The 21820-nt window shown below is 44.7% G+C and overlaps 1 pseudogene; it reads left to right on the top strand.

Moving 5' to 3' along the window:
• The first annotated feature begins 12094 nt into the window (after positions 1 to 12094).
• On the top strand, positions 12095 to 19945 carry LOC136544414 (DUF21 domain-containing protein At2g14520-like; annotated as a pseudogene).
• The last annotated feature ends 1875 nt before the right edge of the window (positions 19946 to 21820 follow it).

Raw genomic sequence — 21820 nt, 5'->3', positions numbered from 1 at the left:
GAAGCCTAATGAGAAGATGGATGCACACTTGTCTAATCTTGATTCACTAATGAGGTTTCACTCTTAGATTCTCAAATCACAAACACCTCACTAGGACCTTGCTCTTCTTGGCACTCACAAACGTGTTTCTCAGCTGTTGGAATGAGCAAAAGTAACTCCACACACGAGTGGAGCTTCTATTTATAAGGCAGCCTAAAAAACGAACCGTTATGAGCTTCTGCGGGGTGACCGGACACTCCGGTCGTGTTGACCGGACGCTCCGGTCAGTTCAACTCGCGAACCAGTAAAAATGTATTGACCAGACACTGGCAGGGTCCGGTCAGCACTGACTGGACGTGTCCGGTCGCATGAAACCCTTACTAGACCCTTACTGGACTCGACCGGACGCTGAACCCTCAGGGTCCGGTCAGCACTGACCGAACGCGTCCGATCGCAGATTCCCTTCTCTGGAACCTTACTAGAGTCGACCGGACACTGCCTTTCAGCGTTCGGTCACTTGACCTCTCTAGCGTCTGATCGCACCGAACGCAGACAGCTGATCAAATGAACTGACCGGACCCTGCGGCCAGCGTCCGGTCGCACCGGGGCCAGCGTCCGGCCAGCATTTGACCCTCCATTCACTTCCAACTCTCGATCATATGAGAATGAAGTTTGCTCCAAAGGATCTTAGGCATTCATAGGAGCTACCTAGAGCTAGTTTTAACAAGTGTGCACCATACCTAACTCACTAGACTTAACTAGGTCAAGCTACCCATCCATACCCCCCTTAATAGTATGGCCAAAGGAAAAACAAAGTCATAAACTACTCTAAGTGTCTCTCCAACTCCAATCGACACTTAGAACTAGTCATCCTTAACCTTGTCCTCCATCCTTTGAAAACCGAAACGATTTCCATCATAGGGGCATGACAACTTTGATTGCCCGATTGATCTCCGATTACCATGACCTAACTTAATTGCATCTACAAAACACACGTTAGTCATAGTAATCTTGTATTGTCATTAATCACCAAAACCCAACTAGGGGCCTAGATGCTTTTAGGCTATACCCCCAAGAAAGGCAAGGCGGCCTTTGCTCCTCACAAGACTAGTTTTGTGAAGAACAATGGTCGGTTTTATACTAGTTGCAAGCAAGTTAGTCATGTAGAGCAAAAGTGCATGAACAAGAAATCACAAGCTAATGTATCCTCCATTAAGCTTGATTCTTTCTATATACTTACCAAGGGTGCAAATGGTGTGAAGGCTAAGTTCATTAGTGCACCATGGATGCTCTTAAAAAAGAAAGCTATTTGGGTACCAAAGAGCTTGGTCACTAACCTTCAAGGACCTAAGAAAGTTATGGTACCTAAAAAGAATTGATCTTCTTGTATAGGTCAATTACAAAATTAGAGGAAGATATTAGGTTCTTGATAGTGGGTGCACTCAACACATGACCGGTGATGCAAGAATGTTCAACTCAATCAATACCAATGGCAATGATAGTTATAATAGTATCACATTTGGTGATAATAGCAAAGGCAAGGTCAAAGGGCTTGGTAAGATTGCAATTTTCAATGACATGAGCATTCCCAATATGTTGCTAGTTGAGAGCTTGAACTTTAATTTACTATCCGTGACTCAATTGTGTGATCTTGGATTCAAATACATATTTGGGGTAGATGATGTAGATATCATAAGTGTTGATGGCTCTAACTTGATCTTCAAAGGTTTTAGATGTGAGAATCTATACTTGGTTGATTTCAATGCTAATAAAGCTTAATTGTTAACTTTCTTGTTCACAGTATAGAAGGCTTGGTCATGTTGGAACAAAATAATTGACTAGATTGGTTAAGCATGACTTGGTTAGAGGCTTGAAAGATGTGTTTGAAAAGGATAAACTTTGTAGCTCTTATTAATCCGGCAAACAAGTTGGAAGACACACATCCTAAGAAAAGCATAATGCTCACTAGTAAAGCATTTGAGTTATTACACATGGATTTGTTTGGGCCAACACAATACACTAGCATCGGTGGTAACAAATATAGTTTTGTGATAGTGGATGACTATACAAGATAGACTTGGGTATTCTTTCTAGTGGACAAGAGTGATGTGTTTGCAATATTCAAATTATTTGTCAAGGGCATTCATAATGAGTTTGAGGCAACCAAGAGAGTTAGAAGTGACAATGGTAGTGAGTTCAAGAACACTAGAATTGATGAGTTGTGTGATAAATTTGGAATTAGACATCAATTCTCGGCCAAGTACACTCCACAATCAAATGGCCTTGTTGAGAGAAAGAATAGAACCTTGATTGACATGGCAAGATCAATGTTGAGTGAGTACAATGTGAGCCAATCCTTTTGGGCTGAAGTTATCAACATAGCTTGCTATTGTAGCAACCACTTATATTGTCACCTATTGAAAGAGAAGATACCATATGAGCTCTTAAATGGTAGAAAGCCCAATATTACATATATTCAGGTCTTTAGTTGCAAATGTTACATCTTGAAGAAAGGCACTAGATTAGGCAAGTTTAATAAGAAATGTGATGAAGGATTCCTAGTTGGATACTCCACTACAAGCAAAGCATATAGAGTTTAGAATTTAGAAAGTGGTACTCTTGAGGAGGTTCATGATGTTGAATTTGATGAAACCAAGGGCTTCCAAGATAAGAATGAGAACTTGGAAGATGTTAGAGGCATTCATCTTTTAAATACCATGAAGAACATGGATGTTGATGAACTAAGGCCTAGGCAAGTGAATGATGATAAAGATGATCAAGTGCAAGTGCTCTCTAACTCAAATGTGCAAGTTGACACAAATCAAGCAAATTCTAGTGGCTCTCATGAAAATGTGCAAGATCAACAGATGACTAGTACATCATGTTAACCCAATGATCAAGCAAGTGCAAGCAATCAAGTTCTAATATTCTAACCAACCAATATTCCAAGGGATCATCCTTTAGACACTATAATTGAAGATATTTTTAGAGGTGTATAAACTAGATGAAGATTGGCTTCATTTTGTGAGCATTTTTCATTTGTGCCATCAGTAAAACCAAAGAAGATAGAAGAAGCATTGAAGGATGTTGATTGAGTGAATGCTATGCATGAAGAATTGAACAACTTCACAAGAAATCAAGTATGAGACTTAGTTGAGAGACCAAAGAATCACAATGTGATTGGAACCAAATGGGTCTTTAGAAATAAGCAAGATCAAGATGGGATTGTAGTAAAGAACAAAGTAAGATTGCTAGCACAAGGATACACTCAAGTGGAATGTCTTGACTTTGGAGAAACATATGCCCCGGTTGCTAGATTGAAGGAAATTAGAATCTTGGTAGCCTATGCTTGTGCCCACAACATCAAGCTCTATCAAATAGATGTCAAGAGTACATTTCTTAATAGCTACATCAATGAAGAAGTATATGTTGAGCAACCTCTCGGTTTTGAAGATGATAAGAAGCTCGACCATGTGTACAAGTTGAAGAAGGCATTGTATGGCTTGAAGCAAGCACCTAGAGCATGGTATGAGAGGTTAAGGAACTTTCTACTCTCAAAAGGATTCATAATGGGCAAGGTTGACACCACTCTTTTCACTAAGAAGATTGACAAAGACTTATTTATGTTGTAAATCTATGTTGATGACATTATCTTTGGGTCAACCAATCAAGACTTTTGTGAAGAGTTTGAGCAGATGACAACTAATGAGTTTGAGATGTCTATGATTGAAGAGTTGAGTTACTTACTTGGTCTTCAAATCAAGCAATTAAAGAATGATACATTTGTGAGTCAAGGCAAGTACATCAAAGACATGCTCAAAAAATTTGGCATGAGTGATAGCAAAGCCATAAGTACACCAATGAGAACAAATGGCAATTTGGATAGTGATGCAAGTGGCAACATGATGGATCAAAAATTATATTGGTCTATGATTGGAAGCCTACTCTATGTGACCGCATCAAGATCGGATGTCATCTTTAATGTGTGCAAGATTTTAAGTCTCACCAAGAGAAAGTCATTTGAATGCTATAAAGATAATATTGAGGTACTTGAAGCATACACAAAATGTTGGTTTGTGGTATCCCAAAGGAGCAAAGTTTGAGCTAGTTGGCTACTCTGACTCGACTATGCGGGATGCAAGGTTGAAAGGAAGAGCACCTCGGGCACATGTCAATTATTGGGAAGATCACTTGTTTCATGGTCATCAAAGAAGCAAAATAATGTTGCATTATCAACCGCCGAAGCCGAATACATATCCACCGGTAGTTGTTGTGCACAAATTCTTTGGATGAAGGCCACCTTGAATGACTTTGGAATCAAGCTCAAGAAAGTGCCATTACTTTGTAATAATGAGAGTGCAATCAAGCTCACCAACAATCCAATTCAACATGCAAGAATAAAGCACATTGATGTCCACCACCATTTCATAAGAGATCATCAACAAAAAAGAGACATTTTGCATTGAGAGTGTGGGCACCGAAGATCAACTTGCTGATATATTCACCAAGCCATTGGATGAGAAGAGGTTTTGCAAGGTAAGGAATGAGTTGAACATATTGGATTTCTCAAATATGTGTTGATGCACCCTCCCCCCACTTATATGACACGCCTCTCCTTTGAGCAATCTAAGGTAAAAGTTGATTGGCATGCATACATCCTTTGCTAAGGACTTGTTTAGTGCATCTAGACATTCCAATCATGTTTTAGGCTCATTCATGAAAATCAAATGAATTTGATGCTTGTATGGTACCACTATTGCTTCTATGCTTGATATGATCTAGTGGTAGCATATGACATGTTTGAGGGCTTGTGAACTTAGTGTTTGATCTAGAAAATAAGCTATAAGTGTTTAACTCAATATGGTACAAGATAACCCTTGAAATGAGGTGTGAAGAATCTTGTCCTTGGATCAAACCGAGTTAAATGTCTTGGGCAAGTGTTCTAGATTGAACCAAATTTGGAAAAATGATCATCACCCCATTGATTGACATTGATAATCTTAACCTATTTAAAATTGAACATTTGTGGTCATTGATGACAAAGGGGGAGAAATTATACAAAGATAAGGTTAAAGAGAGAACTTTGATATAGGGGGAGAGATATGACAAAGTAAGGGGATCAATTAAAATTTTGAGCACACAAGTAGGGGGAGCAAGCTCATAAACTTGATTGGTGCATTTCATATGTTTGCTTGCATGGCACTAATTTTAAATTTTAATATCCATGCTTGTGTGGTGGATGCTAGTTGTAGGTTTGATTGATGAAATGAAAAAACTAGCATGCATAGGTTGAGCAACTAGACTTATGTTTATATTGTGAAAACTAGACCCTTGCTTCTAATGTTGATCTCACGGGGTGTTTTAGTTTTTGTGAATGTCTAGTTACTAATGGTGCTAAGGATTGTATATTTGGTGCACTCTGATTGGTATCACGCTTCAAAGGTCCATCTCTTATATCTAGCATCATTTTGGTAGACATTGCATCCTATATTTCCTATCTAAGCATATGTGCAAGCTTCAAACCAAACTCTTAGCACATATGTAGGGGGAGCAATGCTGCCAATTTGGGTTCATGAAACTTGTCCAAATCTTTTACACATGGTAAAAATGCTTAGACAAGCAACATGGATTCAAATTTGAATTTATTCCATATTTTTGTGGAGGTTGTCATCAATTACCAAAAAGGGTGAGATTGAAAGTCCTAGTTTGGTTTTGGCTAATTGATGAAACCTATTTGAACTAATCCTTGCATCTAAGTGTGTGACTAGATAGGATGGTCCAATCCAAGTGAAGGAGCTAGGTGGCACTCATGGATGGAGATGGCCACATATAATAAAGATCATGATGATGGTGTGAACACTTGTGATGATCAAGCTTTGGGACTTGAAAAAGAAGAAAGAGAAAAAACAAAATGGGGTCAAGGCAAAGGTGATATCTATAGGACCATTTTGTTTTGGTGATCCAGACAGCTAGTGGGTGTGATCACATTTAGGATAGATGGTTATACTATTAAGAGGGGAGCTCTTTTCGGATAACTTGATCATCTAGTGCCACTAGGTGTTGAAAAACTTGCATATGCATTCTAGGCCTAGTGCACATTCGGTGAGAAGTGATTAACCTTTGAAAATGATTGTAAAAATGCTAACACATTTGCACGTGATGGTGAAACATTTGTGGTGTTGGCATATTTGCAAAGGAACCAAAGGAGGCGAAAAGGGGGTTGAGGTGTTGTGTCTGGTGGCACCGCCACCCCCTATCCGGTGCACTGCCACCCCTATGGCGGTGACCACTTGGCAGTGCCCGAGGAGGAGTTATGCGCTGGCACTGCCAGTGGCGGTGTGCACCGCCATGGGCGCGATGGTGCACCACCTTGGTCTGTCCGGGGCCACCGTCGTTTTTCGCCAGAGGCTGGGGAAGCCGTGTTGGGCACCACCGTGGGCATCGGCACCTCTGTGACGGTGCACTACCCTAATTTTCCAGAGAGATGGTTTTTGGGGCAGCTGGTTGATGTGGCACTGTCACCCCTTGCCTAGTGCCACCGCCGCCTGTTCGGTGCCCCAAACTAGCCGTTGGATGACCGTTGGAGGGGCACCGTCACCCCTTGTTCGGTGAACAAAAACATGTCCGGTGCCCCCATAGAAAGTTGCTCCAAAGGGTAATGGCTCTATTTGCTTATGGGCTTATAAATAGAGGGTGTGACCGGCCTTGGCCACTCTCTTGACACTTCTAACAACTGCATACACCCTTTGAGAGCTGAGCACACCACTCCACTCACTTGCATACTTGATTTCATCATCTTGAATGAGATTGGAGAGCCTCTAGTGCATTCTTAGTGTTCTAGCATCTTGTGGCACTAGTTGGGCGATTTTGGCTGGTGTAGATCTTGTTACTTTTGGTGTTTGTCGACACCTAGACGGCCCGATGATTGGTGGATCGTCGAGCGGAGGAAGGTGATTGTCTCCGGCTCCGATCATTGTGATTGTGAGGGGTTCTTGTGCCTTTCCCAGCGTAGCGCCAAAGGCAACTCTAGTGGATTGCTCGTGACTTGTGTGATCCCCATCTTATGTTGGTTGTGCGGCACCCGGTTGCGGGTTTGGCGTGTGATGCCAATTAGCGCGTGAACCTCTAAGTGGATGAATCGCTGCAACGAGGACTAGCTTGCCAGTAAGCAAGTGAATCTCAGTACAAAATTTTGTGTCATCTTGTTCTGTGGATTTCTTGATTGATTGTGATTGATTGGCTCCATCATATTGTGATTAGCACACTCCTCAACACGTCGATATAAACATCTTCACCTCTCTTGTATTACATTCTTAGTGTAGCTAAGCTCTTTAGTGTAATTAGTTTTGAGAGCTAGCTTGTGTCGGGTCTAGTGGTTAATGAGGCTCCTTAGTTAGCCTTTGAGAGCTCACTAACTTAGTGTAGTGACTTAGCAAATTATGTGCTTAGTGATCATAGTCACTAGAATTATGGTAGGTGGCTTGCTCTTTTAGTAGGCTAGCGCAACACTCGCTTCACCGTTTAATTATCTAACATATTTGCTAAGTGTTGTTGTAGAAATTTTTAATAGGTTATTCACACTCTCTAGCCATTAGGACCTTTCAGTGCGGCGGCTCGCGGCCTCATCGACGGCGCCGTTCCCTCCTTCTCCAGGCGGCGGCGGCGGCGCTCCCTCCTTTCCTGGCTAGATCCGGTGCGCACGCGGGGCGGCACGCGCGGCGGGCCTCCTCGGCGGCACCGCGCCCTACTTCTCCAGGCGGCGGCGGTGCTCCCTACTTCCCTGGCCAAATCCGGCGCGCGCGTAGGGCGGCAATAGAGGCGCGCGCGGGGCGGCATCGGTGACACATGCGGCGGGCCTCCTCGGCGGCGTGGCGCCGCACCCCGGCGCTCCTTCCCTGCATATGCACCTCGGCTGCGCGTTGCTCCTCCTCCACAACCGGATCTGTGACCACAGTGGCGGATCGAGCACCCCCAGCGGCGGCGGCCTCCACGGTGGCGGATCGAGCACCCCTGGCGGCGGTGGCGGCGCGCATTGCGGGACCTGCTCCCCCGACGGCGGTGGCCCAGATCCAGGCCCGGTTAGGGCTAGGTATGGGCTTTTACTTTTTTGTTTTTTTATTTGATTAACCATGGCGGGCATTCCAACCGCCTCGGTAAATCATGATTTACTGTGACCTTTTGGCCGTGGCGGTTGTGATGCCCGCCTCGGTAAATCAAAAACGTCCGTCACGGTTAAGATTTGTATAGTAGTGTCTCACAACATACAAGTTCAATGATTGATGATGAAAAGGCTAAGCGAGTTGCTGCCATGAAGTGTTTGAGGAAAATGCTTTTTCCTGAATTTATATAATTTGGTACGTATTTTCACTGGAATGTGACTGAACTTAGCTTAACCTAGCTTAGTGACTGAATTTATATATTTTGGTACATATTTTCACTAGAATGTGAATATCTATGTTTTTCCCTGCTGTAAGACTGCTGCCGGGAAGACTGCTACCGAAGATTGCTGCCGAGGAGACTGAATTATAATGAGCCTTCTTCTCAGTTACTGGTGTCTTATTCTCAGTTACTGGATGCTGTTGCCGTGAAGCTAGTGTATCTGTGTCATGTATGGGCGTACGTACGCTAGAAGGCGTCGTGCCAGGGACATCCGTCGGGCCACAGAGCGCGCACTGGGCGCGACCAGCGACCAGGCCGCACCACCGACTGGCTAGACAGCAATGGTGATCAAGACTTTCAGCTTAGATCCTTAATTCTAGTAGTTTGTTTCCTCATTCAGTGCGGCCAAGGGCCATATATGCTTGTACTCGTGACATTGGAGGATTAAGTAAGATTTGTTATCACCAAAACCTTTCTCATCTCTCTCAACGTCCCAAGCCTGCGGCAGAGGGGCAAACCTCGCCGGAGAAGACGGACCGAGGCTACGAACTACGTAGCCAAGGGCCAGCTACCCTAGGGCCTGAGGTCCTTGACAACCTGGTATCACGGTCTCGTCGATCCTCGCCTTCCGCCGCCGCCGCGCCATCAACCACACAACTAGCCGCCGCAAACCCTAGCCCACCATCAGCCGCCACCGCCAGCACCCCATCCTCGCCATCGTCGTCCGTCGCCTCCTGCGCCGGCACCATGGGAGATGATCTCAAGGCTTCCATCGAGGCGCTCACCAAGACCGTCACCTTGATGCAGAAGTCGATCGAGGCCAACGCCAAGGCCATCGCCGACCTGACCATCGCTAGTTCGTCCACGTCCGGCGGCCGATCGGGATCCGGAGGCGAACACCACCAAGACCGGCCGCCCAAGCACTGGCGTCCCGAGTTTCCACGCTACGATGGCAAGAGTGACCCGCTGATCTTCCTCAACCAGTGCGAGTCCTTCTTCACGCAGCAGCGGATCATGCCGGAGGAACGGACGTGGATGGCGTCCTACAATCTCCAAGAGGCGGCGCAACTTTGGTACATGCAGGTGCAGACGGACGAGGGGACGCCGCCATGGCCGCGCTTCAAGGAGCTCCTCAACCTCCGATTTGGACCGCCACTCCGTGCGGCCCCCCTCTTCGAGCTCGCGTCTTGCCGGCGTACGGACACGGTGGAGGAATACCAAGACCGGTTCCCAAGCCTGCGGCAGAGGGGCAAACCTCACCGGAGAAGACGGACCGAGGCTACGAACTACGTAGCCAAGGGCCAGCTACCCTAGGGCCTGAGGTCCTTGACAATCTGTTACCAGTAGTTCCTGCTGCTAGTTTCAGATAACTTGTAATCATTTGATTGTGACCTTTCTTTTGCTTGTGAACTTGTGATCATTTGCTTGTGACCTTTCTTCTGCTTCTGAACTTGTGTCGTGTTGCCTCTGAATGATTCTGGACTGAATGCACAAGCCGTTTCAATCATATTTGATTTATGGAAAGAAGACATATGTTATATTTAATTTGTCAAATATATTATATTACACTATATTTAATATATTATTTTGTAGGATTTGTTTTGTATCAATTAGCAACATAATAGTATATAGAAATGGTATTCATGATTAATCACGGTTACATGCAAGCATTAAATAACTTATAGACAACCAAATAGACAGCCTCTGAGGTTGTATGAGGTGTCTGTGTTATTAATTCCCAAACTTGCAGACAGACCCTTGTATGTGCCTGAACATGCCCTTAAAGCCAGCAGGTCTGTTGTATTATTAGCATAGCTCTTATAGGAGTGAGATGAGCAGGGTCCTCACGCGCCCATCGATGATGGTCGAAAAAACGATGCTTTCGCCATTAGGGAAGGCAGTGCCTGGTTTCTTTGGGAGTGTTTAAATCCAGGGGCTAAAGTTTAGGGGTGTTACATCGGGTGTTACATAGGGGTGTCACATCGAGTGTTCGGATAGTAATTAAACAAATTGCAGAAGTCCTCAGTAATCCACGATACGAATTTATTAAGCCTAATTAATCCATCATTAGCACATGTTTACTATAGCACCACATTGTCAAATTATGAACTAATTAGGCTTTAAAATTTCATCTCACAAATTAGTGGTAATATGTACAATTAGTTATTTTTTAGTCTATATCTAATACTTATCAAACATTCCATGGGACAGAAGTCTGTGCGCACGGCAATCGATCCGTCCTGGCAGTCTCCCGTGCAGATTGAGCCAAGGCGTTTCCGGTTTTCCTGTCGTACGTGCAGAAGCTCCAAAGACCAAAATCCTGCCCTCTCCCGCCAAGAGTCTCTCCAGTCTGTCGTCCACAGGTCAGGTGCAACCATCTGTTCCCAAGCCCGATCACTCATGGATCCAGTTCATCCCTCAAGGTATCAGCATGTTCGGTTGGCTGGTTCGTATTGTTGCTGATTTATGAAGAAGTACTATTAGCTGGTTTGTGTGCTGGTTTGTGTGAGAGAAAAATACTATTCTAACTAAAAATTTACGATCATTTACGATAAGCCACAGCCAAACAAAAAGACTATGTTCTCCGGATTGCCATCCAAGTCCCATGACCACGCACTTCCAATCAAGCTCCTGTAATCTCCAGCTTATCCTTCTTGATTTGGCTCCAGTTTTCACAGCTTTATTAGTACCGCTAGTCTGCTACTGATATTTGTAACTATTTATTTGCCACGTAAGCAAAAATAAGTGACAGCCTGCTGGACGACGCGGCGCTTCGTCCACGGCCCGTGCAGCACCGGCTTTACACGCGCCCGGCATGCAAGCATGAAGGCAGCTGCTCTAATTATCCTGGCCTGATGACGTGCTCGGTGCTCCAGCTATATATTTTGCATTAGAGTTCGAGAGACTTCCTGCACCCACAAAGTCGAATATGGAATAAAGCAACCACAACTTCGCACGTACGTTTAATGTTACATTAGGCTACGTGTTATGCGCAGCTAAATATCATTGGTGTACTTAAATTTTTCAAATCACAGATGTCACATTAATCTTCAAATTACTGTCAAGAAAATGTAAGAAGACCAATTCAAAAGGCTGATCAAAATATCGAAAAACCGTATTTAACAGTAAGGAAAGGAAAAATGGGCCGGCATTACTTAAGGCTAGTTCGAAAACTTAAATTCCCTTGGGATTTTAGATTTTATCTTAGAGTGAGAAGCCATTCAGTTCTTCGTAGGGGCTTTCCATGGATTTGCCTCCCTTTGCTTGCAAATTAGACCTTGCCGAATAAATCAGACCACTCATGAAATTGTGCGCTATCATTCAGATACTCAGAACACACTTCATAGTGGGGGAAATCTGTTCCATTTCGGTGACTTCTTATATAGTTATACATACATAAATCTGACGTGAGATATGCTCAAGCCGGTGGTACCTTTGACCATGATCTGAAGGGAGGCGATGGTGGTAGTCGTCAGACGCCACCGCCCGTTCATACACGGAAGCGCCGTTATAAATGCCGACAGCCCAAAAGTTCGCGCAGTGTCTAATCTTCCAGCAATTAGCCGCTGCACCCTGGGCCCATCCCTACCGCGGACCCGCCTCCGGCAAGACGAATTTGTACGGCCGCGAATCAGGACCACTAACCCCGACCAAGTGGGCCAACGGGGCGCCTACCTGGCCCACATGTCAGCACCTCGTCGGTGGCCACCCGGCCTCCGCCGGCCACGCGTCACTGCGCAGTTGTTGACACATGCACGCCCACGCCCACGCTCCTAAATAAAGAAGGCAACTGCGGAATCGCTCGCCACGCAGGAGGTGGTGGGGTGGCACGAGCTCGCGGGACGAGCGGGGGCGAACCTTCTGGTGGTGGTGGTGGTGGTGGCTCTCGTCGTCGTCAAGCAGCAGGAGGAGGGGAGAGAGGAGCCGGCGGCGGAGGTGGATGGCGGTGGAGTACCACTGCTGCTCGGCGGCCTTCTTCGAGCACATCGTCATCATCGTCGTGCTCGTGCTCTTCGCGGGCCTCATATCGGGCCTCACCCTGGGCCTCATGTCCCTCAGCCTCGTCGATCTCGAGGTGCTCGCCAAGTCCGGCACCGAGCAGGATCGCAAGCACGCAGGTACCCTCTCCTATCCAACTACCGTCGCCACCCGTGTTTCTCGGCCGCTCCGGGCCCCTTCTCTTCTCTCGCGTATAGGTGCGAGGTCGTCATGTTGCTCGGGGGCGTGTGCGCTGCCTGATTTGGATGTGCGGTTGGTCGGATTTCGCTGGGGCCGGTACACGAGTTGGCTTGGCATTTCGTCGAGCAGCTCCAGGGTGGCAGGGTGCCAGTTCGATTCATGGGTAATAGGATAGGCGTTTTGCTTTGAGAATCGGTGGATGGTGAAACTAAAGATTGATCAGGAGTTTCGGACATTTGAATTGATAGGCTGTTTCGCCGTATTGTTGACCAGGAGTATCTGGAAACCCTGGTTGCCTCGTGTTTCTGGACTTGGTCGCCTGTGAAATGTGAATGGGATATGACTGTATTGATCACCTGGCAGTGGGTTCTGAGTTTCTCTAAACATAATGAAAATGCTGCACTGCCTTTGGGCTTTGGCTTTGGCTTCACTAGACATTGGGGTTTGTTTTTTACATATAAACCAAACCAAATCTAGGCACAAACTTTGGGGTTTCCTTTTTATTATATACTACTATACATATAAGAAGAGTCATTGAAAAGAACGGAGAAGTCTTCCTGTTCTTCTTCTCAAGTGAGACTTACAGTATATTGTTAGGAAAAGATGTGCGAGGTTGTGGTTTTTAGTAGAAAGCAAAATGTGTCTTCAGTTAGGTTTGTTTGATATCCGTGGGATTTTGCCACATTGAAATGGTTGGAGATGACTCCTAGGATATATATTATTTGCAGAATCTGATGCAAAAGTATTAAATTTCTATTAGGTAAACTGCAGGAAATATCTAATGCACCTTGGATGCCTTTTTTCAGCAGTACTGACAGTATGACACTATGTTTCTTTGTTGCAGCTAAGATTTTACCTGTTGTGAAGAACCAGCACCTTCTGCTATGCACTCTTCTAATCTGCAATGCTGGCGCCATGGAGGTGCTGCTCTATGCTTCCAGTGACTCTTGGATTACAAAAGTTTGATACCCCACTATAAATAAGTTGTGATGATATGCTTGTCTGTGTATAGGCTTTGCCCATATTCCTTGATAGCTTGGTGACTGCTTGGGGTGCGATTTTGATATCAGTGACACTGATTCTGCTGTTTGGTGAGGTGAATCATCCAATTTTCACTTACGGATGCTCAGCTTCATGTGTTGAGTTTGGTATCATGCGCTAATATTTTGGTATGAACAGATCTTACCACAGTCCATCTGCTCACATTATGGGCTGGCTATTGGTGCTTCAGTTGCTCCATTAGTTCGTGTGCTTGTTTGGATCTGCTTTCCTATTGCCTATCCTATAAGCAAGGTAACAGGCGTACTCCCTGATAGAGTGTATTAACAATACTTGACGAGTTCTCCAATATATAATGTGGACTGAAAATTTCCTCTGTTTCAGCTATTGGACTATTTGCTGGGTCATGGTCAGACAGCTCTCTTCCGTAGAGCTGAACTAAAGACACTTGTCACTATGCATGGGAACGAGGTATACCAATTATGTTGTCTCCTAAGTAGCAAGTCTATCATGCAAATGTTTCTTTGCTGTGAATCTAGACTGATCTTGGCCTTGCCCATAGTGTATTTGTGTTTCTATCTATCTGTAGCTTTCGGCACGATCTCTGTATGCTCCCGCTAGGAAACAATCACATGGGCATTGGCTAACCACAGTCTCTACATAGCACATTCGTACTTTAGAAGGTATTGCAGGAAAATATTGTGTGCTGTGTTAGTTTAAAGCTTGGTTGCTTGATTCAAGCATCTCGTATAAGAACAGAATTGTATGCTTGGTATTGGCAAATAAGTCTTCTTCAAATGGATCTGTGAAGTCTTCCATAGCTGATGTACATGTTTAAGCAGGGAGGATATTGAGCTATTCCAACTCATCACAGCCAACTTATGATGGTTGTCAAGTTAGATTATACAGCTTATCATAGTTTGTTACCTTTCTACTTCATTTGTCAAAGTTTAGCAATCATTTTGCAGCCTTATCTGTGTCAACAATAAGGATGCAACAAGGTATGTAATTTAGTGAGTCCAATGCTTAGGAGAAGAGTGGCTGAAGGGTACTGGAACAAGCAGGGGTTTTGTGAAAACCGAAGGCATAAGATGACAATATATTTAGACCACTACCATACGGTTATGTGAGCTCGATGTTTAGGCTTTCAAAGCGGATAATACAATATAATTTCGTTTTGAGAGTCATTAGTGGATCTGTGGATGATTTGCTGGTGTGGATGTGTATTCAATGGAACACAATAAATGATGCCTACTTGGAATATCGAACGAAGTTATATGCTATAAACATCTTTTTACTGGTTTGGGCATATATCTTAGACGCTCGAATGCAGCTGATCGACTTAATAGATGTGTTACATTTATTCTATCCAGACACATTTAGCAAGGATGTCATGGCATAGATTTTGTGAGGCATGAAGGTTTGCACGTGTATGAAAGTTTATGTTATCTTAGCTATGTTACTTGTTTGTAACTGAAACAGGCTGGCAAAGGTGGAGAATTAACCCATGATGAAACTACCATAATAGCTGGAGCTCTTGAACTGACTGAAAAGAAAGCTAAAGATGCTATGACACCCTTGTGTCAAACATTTGCAATTGATATAAATGCAAAACTTGACAGGTAATACGTCATATCTCATTCTATGTCTTAAACAGCGTGCTGCAGTTATGCAGAATTGTTGTTAACAAACTGTGCCATTGTCTCCTTCACACAGGAATCTGATGCAAGAGGTACTTGAGAAAGGGCATAGCAGAGTTCCTGTTTATTATGAAAAGGAAACAAATATTATTGGATTGATATTGGTAATGTCCTGCTATTAAAATATGCTATGCATTTTTCAGGAAAAATTGGAAATTTCTAGCATTTTCCATCTATCCTTCAGTTGTCTGTCCTTGTTGAAGAAAGATCTTTGCGTAGAATAGGATTCTCCACAGTGGTAAGGATTACCGATTACTAGCCAAATAGAACATTCAAAATTAAGTTCAGAAGAGATTCAGGTAAATGGCAGGGGAACTAAGCCAAAAAGGGTTGCCATTGTCAATCCTTGCGAGAAGTTGACAGCAAACAGTTCATGTATGTAGTGTTGGTTTAATAAATTGTTTGCACTTGTATTTTTAATCAAGATAGAAATTTGTGGAAGATTGATTTATTAAGCTGGACACACATACAACAACAACAACAACAACAAAGCCTTTAAGTCCCAAACAAGTTGGGGTAGGCTAGAGTTGAAACCCAGCAGAAGCAATCAAGGTTCAGGCATGTGAATAACTATTTTTCAAGCACTCCTATCTAAGGCTAAGTCTTTGGGTATATTCCATCTTTTCAAGTCTCCTTTTATTGCCTCTACCCAAGTCAACTTCGGTCTTCCTCTACCTCTCTTCACATTACTATTCTGGCTTAGGATTCCACTACGCACCGGTGCCTCTGGAGGTCTCCGTTGGACATGTTCAAACCATCTCAACCGGTGTTGGACAAGCTTTTCTTCAATTGGTGCTACCCCTAATTTATCACGTATATCATTGTTCCGAACTCGGTCCCTTCTTGTATGACCGCAAATCCAACGCAACATACGCATTTCCGCGACACTTATCTGTTGAACATGTCGTCTTTTCATAGGCCAACATTCTGCACCATACAACATAGCAGGTCTAATCATCGTCCTATAAAACTTGCCTTTTAGCTTCTGTGGTACCATTTTGTCACATAGGACACCAGATGCTTGGTGCCACTTTATCCACCTTGCTTTGATTCTATGGCTAACATCTTCATCAATATCCCCATCTCTCTGTAGCATTGATCCTAAATATCGAAAGGTATTCTTTCTAGGCACTACTTAGCCTTCCAGACTAATATCTTCCTCCTCTCGAGTAATAGTGCCGAAGTCACATCTCATATACTTAGTTTTAGTTCTACTGAGTCTAAAACCTCTGGAATTCAAAGTCTTCCGCCATAACTCCAGTTTCTGATTCACTCCCGTCCGACTTTCATCAACTAGCACTACATTGTCCGCGAAAAGCATACACCAAGAGATGTTCCCTGGCATGTCCCTTATGACCTCATCCATCACTAAGGCAAACAGATAAGGGCTCAAAGCTGACCCTTGATGTAGTCCTATCCTAATCGAAAAGTCATCCGTGTCTCCATCACTTGTTCGAACACTAGTCATAACATTGTTGTACATGTCCTTAATGAGCCCGACGTACTTCGTTGGGACTTTATGTTTGTCCAAAGCCCACCACATAACATTCCTTGGTATTTTATCATAAGCCTTCTCCAAGTCAATAAAAACCATGTGTAGGTCCTTCTTCTTCTCCCTATACCGCTCCATAACTTGTCTTATTAAGAAAATGGCTTCCATGGTTGACCTTCCGGGCATGAAACCAAATTGGTTCATAGAGACCCGCGTTATTGCTCTCAAGCGATGCTCGATAACTCTCTCCCATAGCTTCATAGTATGGCTCATCAGCTTAATTCGCCGGTAATTAGTACAACTTTGAATATTCCCTTTATTCTTGTAGATCGGTACCAATATACTTTTCTTCCACTCGTCAGGCATCTTGTTCGATCGAAAAATATGGTTGAACAACTTGATTAGCCATACTATAGTTATGTCCCCGAGGCATCAAGCTGAACACACATAACATACTTTATTATTTTGTTAAGGAAGAAGTACTTCAAACTTACCTCCTGTTCACGTCGCTACTCTTAGATATTATGCTCAAGGCAGGTGTAGCTGTGATTTAGTAAAGGCTGAAACATGTGAATGTGTAAATTGATTTAATATGAAGCAATGCTATCAACAATGGCATGTGTGACATTGGTGAGAATTGCTGAGTTTTTTGTAGTCTCTCTTCTATGATCGACTAATACAATATAAAAATGTGGGATGTGTTGCACGTGTGTTAATATTAGTGGCTATGACTTTTGAGTATAGAAATTTCTTTTTTGGTAACCTTTACGGATATAACTGTATTGCATTTATCTTTATGGATTTTCAGGTGAAGAATTTATTATCGGTTAATGCTGATGATGAGGTTCCTATAAAAAGTGTAACTATCCGCAAAATTCCTCGGTAATATATGAAAGTTCTTTCCATTTAACGGTTTTAGGTGGTTTCTGTAGTGAACTATAACTCTGTTTCCATATGTATCAGTGTTACTGGAAATACAAAGAATGACCTATCACAGTATCCTTGATGCTCCACAAGAGAACCTATTTATACCAGTCATGAACATCGCTATAGGATGGGTGGGTCCTAAATAACTAGTGTGTAGTGCGGTTTCAGGCTTTCAGCTAGCTTGTTGTTTTCACTATTGGGGCATTGTTGGGAGAACATTCATATATATGACATGTATAATTAGGTTAGCATACAAGTGGCTTATAGTCCAGTTATTGTACAAGTCATGGCTCTCAAACTCGTATACTAAACACATCAAGTTCAAATTTGGATATAGGAAAGTGAATAGTTTATTTCTTCAGCAATTCGAATGTTGGAGCCTTCTAGTTTGATCATCATATTGTGAACATATTACTATAGGGAAGACCTAATATATATTTAGCTAACACATGTGCCCCTTGCTGGATTTCAGTGTTCTAGAAGATATGCCCCTCTATGACATCCTAAACGAATTTCAGAAAGGTCACAGCCACATGGCTGTGGTCATAAGGAAAAACAATCAAAGTTACCCACCAGCTGAACAAGCTGCCAATGATGGTGGAACTTTCGGTGAGTTCCTATGCAATTGTTACACCTTATTAGTCATCCTTAGTAACTCACATCTGGTGTGCACATTATCATATTATCTTGCTCTCTTTGCTTTCTTCTCTTTGGGTGTGGAACAAAGAGGTGTCCATTGCTATTGATGACAAGAACAGCGAAAAGGTCGTGAAGAACCTTCCACCACCGCTGCAAAGATGGAAGAGCTACCCTAACACTCAGAACGCATCAAATAGAGGAAATAGGCCTAAAAAATGGTCCAAAGATCAATCAGACGTTCTGCAGGTCCATAAAGAGCCCTTGCCCACGCTGAGGGAAGATGAAGAGGCTGTTGGAATCATAACCATGGAGGATGTCATTGAGGAGCTTCTGCAGGTTAGTGGTCTGGAAATTTCTAAGGTTTATTTAGGCTGTCGAGTAAACTGTTTTGTTGTCTATAATGCTTGCCTACCGATAGCACATTCAAACCAGATGAACTTTTATCGTAGCTGTCTTACGAAATTATGGTGATTATTTTTGTTGTTAGAAATAATATGGTAATTATTTTATTTGTGGAAACTATAAAGAGATTACGAAATTCAGTAAAGTAAGTTGAGGGTACTTAAAAACAGCTACATACATGTCCTCATTATAAATAGGATTAAGTCCATTTTTGACCCCTCAACTCTTGTCTTTGTCTAATTTTGAACCCCAGCTATAAATCCAGGAAACTTAGCCCTTATAAATACTAGCAGGTGAGCCCGCGCGTTGCGCGGGTAATATTGGGGGAAAAAGGTTTGTGCTGTGTTGGAAAAAAAAAAACGGAAAAACGAAGAAGTTATACTGTTCCTTAATGGGTCGGAGAACTGTTCATATCATACCCGTTACTGTACATAAACCCGGTACTGTTTATATTTTGTCCCGTTACTGTGCATGAACCTGTTACTGTAGCGCACAGTTTTCACGTTAACTGTGCCGGTAACAGTGGTTTTGTGAGAGCGATCGGAGTTCTCAGATTGCACGTCTTTTATATTATAGTATAGATATGGAGGCTCAAAAGGTCCTATCTTGTGCACATATGGCTTGAGCACCGCAACTGTTGTCCTACAAGGTATCATTTTGCAACATTCACTGTACAGTGATTCTTATCTTCTTCGTTTTTGTTGACGCAGGAGGAGATATACGACGAGACAGACGTACATGAGGAGCAATGACGCTGGCCATGCGCCCACTGTTTATAGTTCCCTCCATCTGTTAGAAAGTGCGGCATATGTAATGTATGTAAACTTATGTATAGAATAGGAAGATACATTGAGGGCTTGGTTGGATGCATGTGTATCCAACTCAGTCTACATGTGTTGAAGTGGAATGGAATAGAATTTAGTTTAATTCTACTTCAATCCACTTAACACATGTGGATTAATATGAATACATGCGTATTCAAAGGCCTGAGAGATATTTTAGCCGTAGCCCGTAGCCGTTCATTGTAGTACGTACTATTGGTGGCTGGCTGTCTCGAGTATTGGTAAAGACTGTTCGGAGTGCGTCCTCCTCGTCCAGAACAGCGCTTTGGTCCGGAAAATGTACCGCGTACTGGGCACCAGGGAAAGAAACAGAACCGTTGACGCGTCTGTGTAGCTGGGTTCAGAAGAAACCCCAATAAAATATTTGTTTCTTTTTATGATGGCGGCAGGCTGATACTGTATGTGAATATGGAGCAGCATGTTTGTTTAGTCATAAACATTTTCAGTTAGAACAATATTTTTCTCTCACATCAAATTAGTCAGCAGAAATAATCTACGATCATATACCATCGTATCAGCACCCGCCAAACAGGCTGTAGATCTCTACATTTTGAGGCACGCAGGCTGGTACAGCTGTACAGCCTACGGAACGCAACAGCAACGGTACGTATGGGAATACCGCTCCTCGTTTTCTCCATGGGAGTTTGTCTACCAGCTACTAGTACCGTTACTGTAACATAGTCACGGAATGTGGCAGTCTTCTAAAGTCTGAACTAAAGATGGCAACGGGGAATTCCCCGTCGGGGGTTGCTTCCCCATCCCCGCCCCCGTGGGGGCAAAAATTCCCCGTCCCCGTCCCCACGAATGGTCACGGGGGAGAACTTCGCCCCATCCCCGTCCCCGCACGGGGATTTTGTACCCGACGGAGTCCCCGTCCCCGCTAAGAATGCAGTCGCCGGAGCTTGTGCAGCTGATGTCGATGCGCCGCCGCCCTTGTGGAGCCATGTGCGGATGCGCCGCCGCTGCCTGTGGGGGCCTGCCACCGCCACCGCCCTTGTGGAGTCACGTGTGGATGCGCCGCCGCTGCCCGTGGGGGCTTGCTGCCACCGCCAGCATTGGGAAGACGCGTCGCCGTCGCGGGATGGCCGCGGCTGAAGGGCTCGCAGTGGCTCCGATGTGTACGTGGGCCGTCGTCAGAGGGCCTCTTGTGGAGGGCTTATGGTGGCTCCGACGTGCGCCTCCATGGGTGTTGGCTGGTGTTGTGCTGCTGCCTGCTTGCTGAAGTGATTGGTAGCCTACAAAAGTGGCGGCGACCGCTGGAGGCTGGAATACACTACTAGTAGGTGGGATTTAGGGTTTGTGGAGCGTATATATACAATGGGCTACGACTTGGGCCTTTACATGGGCTGCACTGGTGCCTGGTTTTCTGATTCACGCGCATGAAGCGGGGCAGGTCGCGGGGATCGGGGACCGCTGCCTGCTGCATGCTTCGCGGGGCGGGTTGGCAGAGATCGGGGTCGGGGACCAGGCAACCATCCCCGTCCCCGCCATCTCCGACGGAGACAGCGTTCCTACCAAATGTTTCCCCATGGGGATTAATTCTCCTCCATCCCCGTCCCCTAATGGAAGAATTCACCGCGGGGAATCGGGGATCGGGTCCCCGTTGCCATCTTTACAGCGCACGCTTGTATTGATTTCTGCACACAGCACACCTCCGCGCGCTATGGGAGGGAGGCCGGTCGATACAGTAGAAAGGAACGGCGCGGCGCGTAGAATCAGAAACTCAGAATCCGAGGGGCCGTGTCACGACCCGCAGCTGAGAGGGAGGGCAGACTTCCCGGCCAAGGCCAATGGACAACCCAGCGTGCGGACCGAAGCCATACGCAATCTCCAGTGCGGCTCTGTAGCCTTGGCTCGTCCACACACCGATGATACGCCGGAACGCGGCGTACGAACAGGAGCACGGATTCCTTGAACCAGCACCAGACAACTAGGGCGTGATTGGTTAGTTCTATCAGTAATTTTGGGAACCAGGCGTCTATCCGCCCCGGACACTTTGTTGATGGCCACGACGCTGGTCAAACTACCCTATCATATCTGCTCGGGAGTTCTAAAAAAAAGAATCGGTCTTTTTGTCTCACGGCCCTCTTCCTTCCCCAACGTATCGCACCCCGCGCGTAGCTCGCAACGCCGTGCCATCGCCTACAGCCCCACCGGCCACCAGTGTGCCCCTACCGCCTCCTCGCTCCTTCGACCCGGCATCGTGCCGTCCTCCCTGCCCACCTACCACGCCGCCACACTTGCTCCACCGTGCCCTGGACCGCCGAGGATCGCCGGCTCCT

This window comes from Miscanthus floridulus, chromosome 1 (genome assembly GCF_019320115.1).
Source record: "Miscanthus floridulus cultivar M001 chromosome 1, ASM1932011v1, whole genome shotgun sequence".
Classification (NCBI taxonomy): Eukaryota; Viridiplantae; Streptophyta; class Magnoliopsida; order Poales; family Poaceae; genus Miscanthus; species Miscanthus floridulus.
Note: the sequence above shows the minus strand (reverse complement) of the source record. Positions and strands in the feature narration are given on the sequence as shown.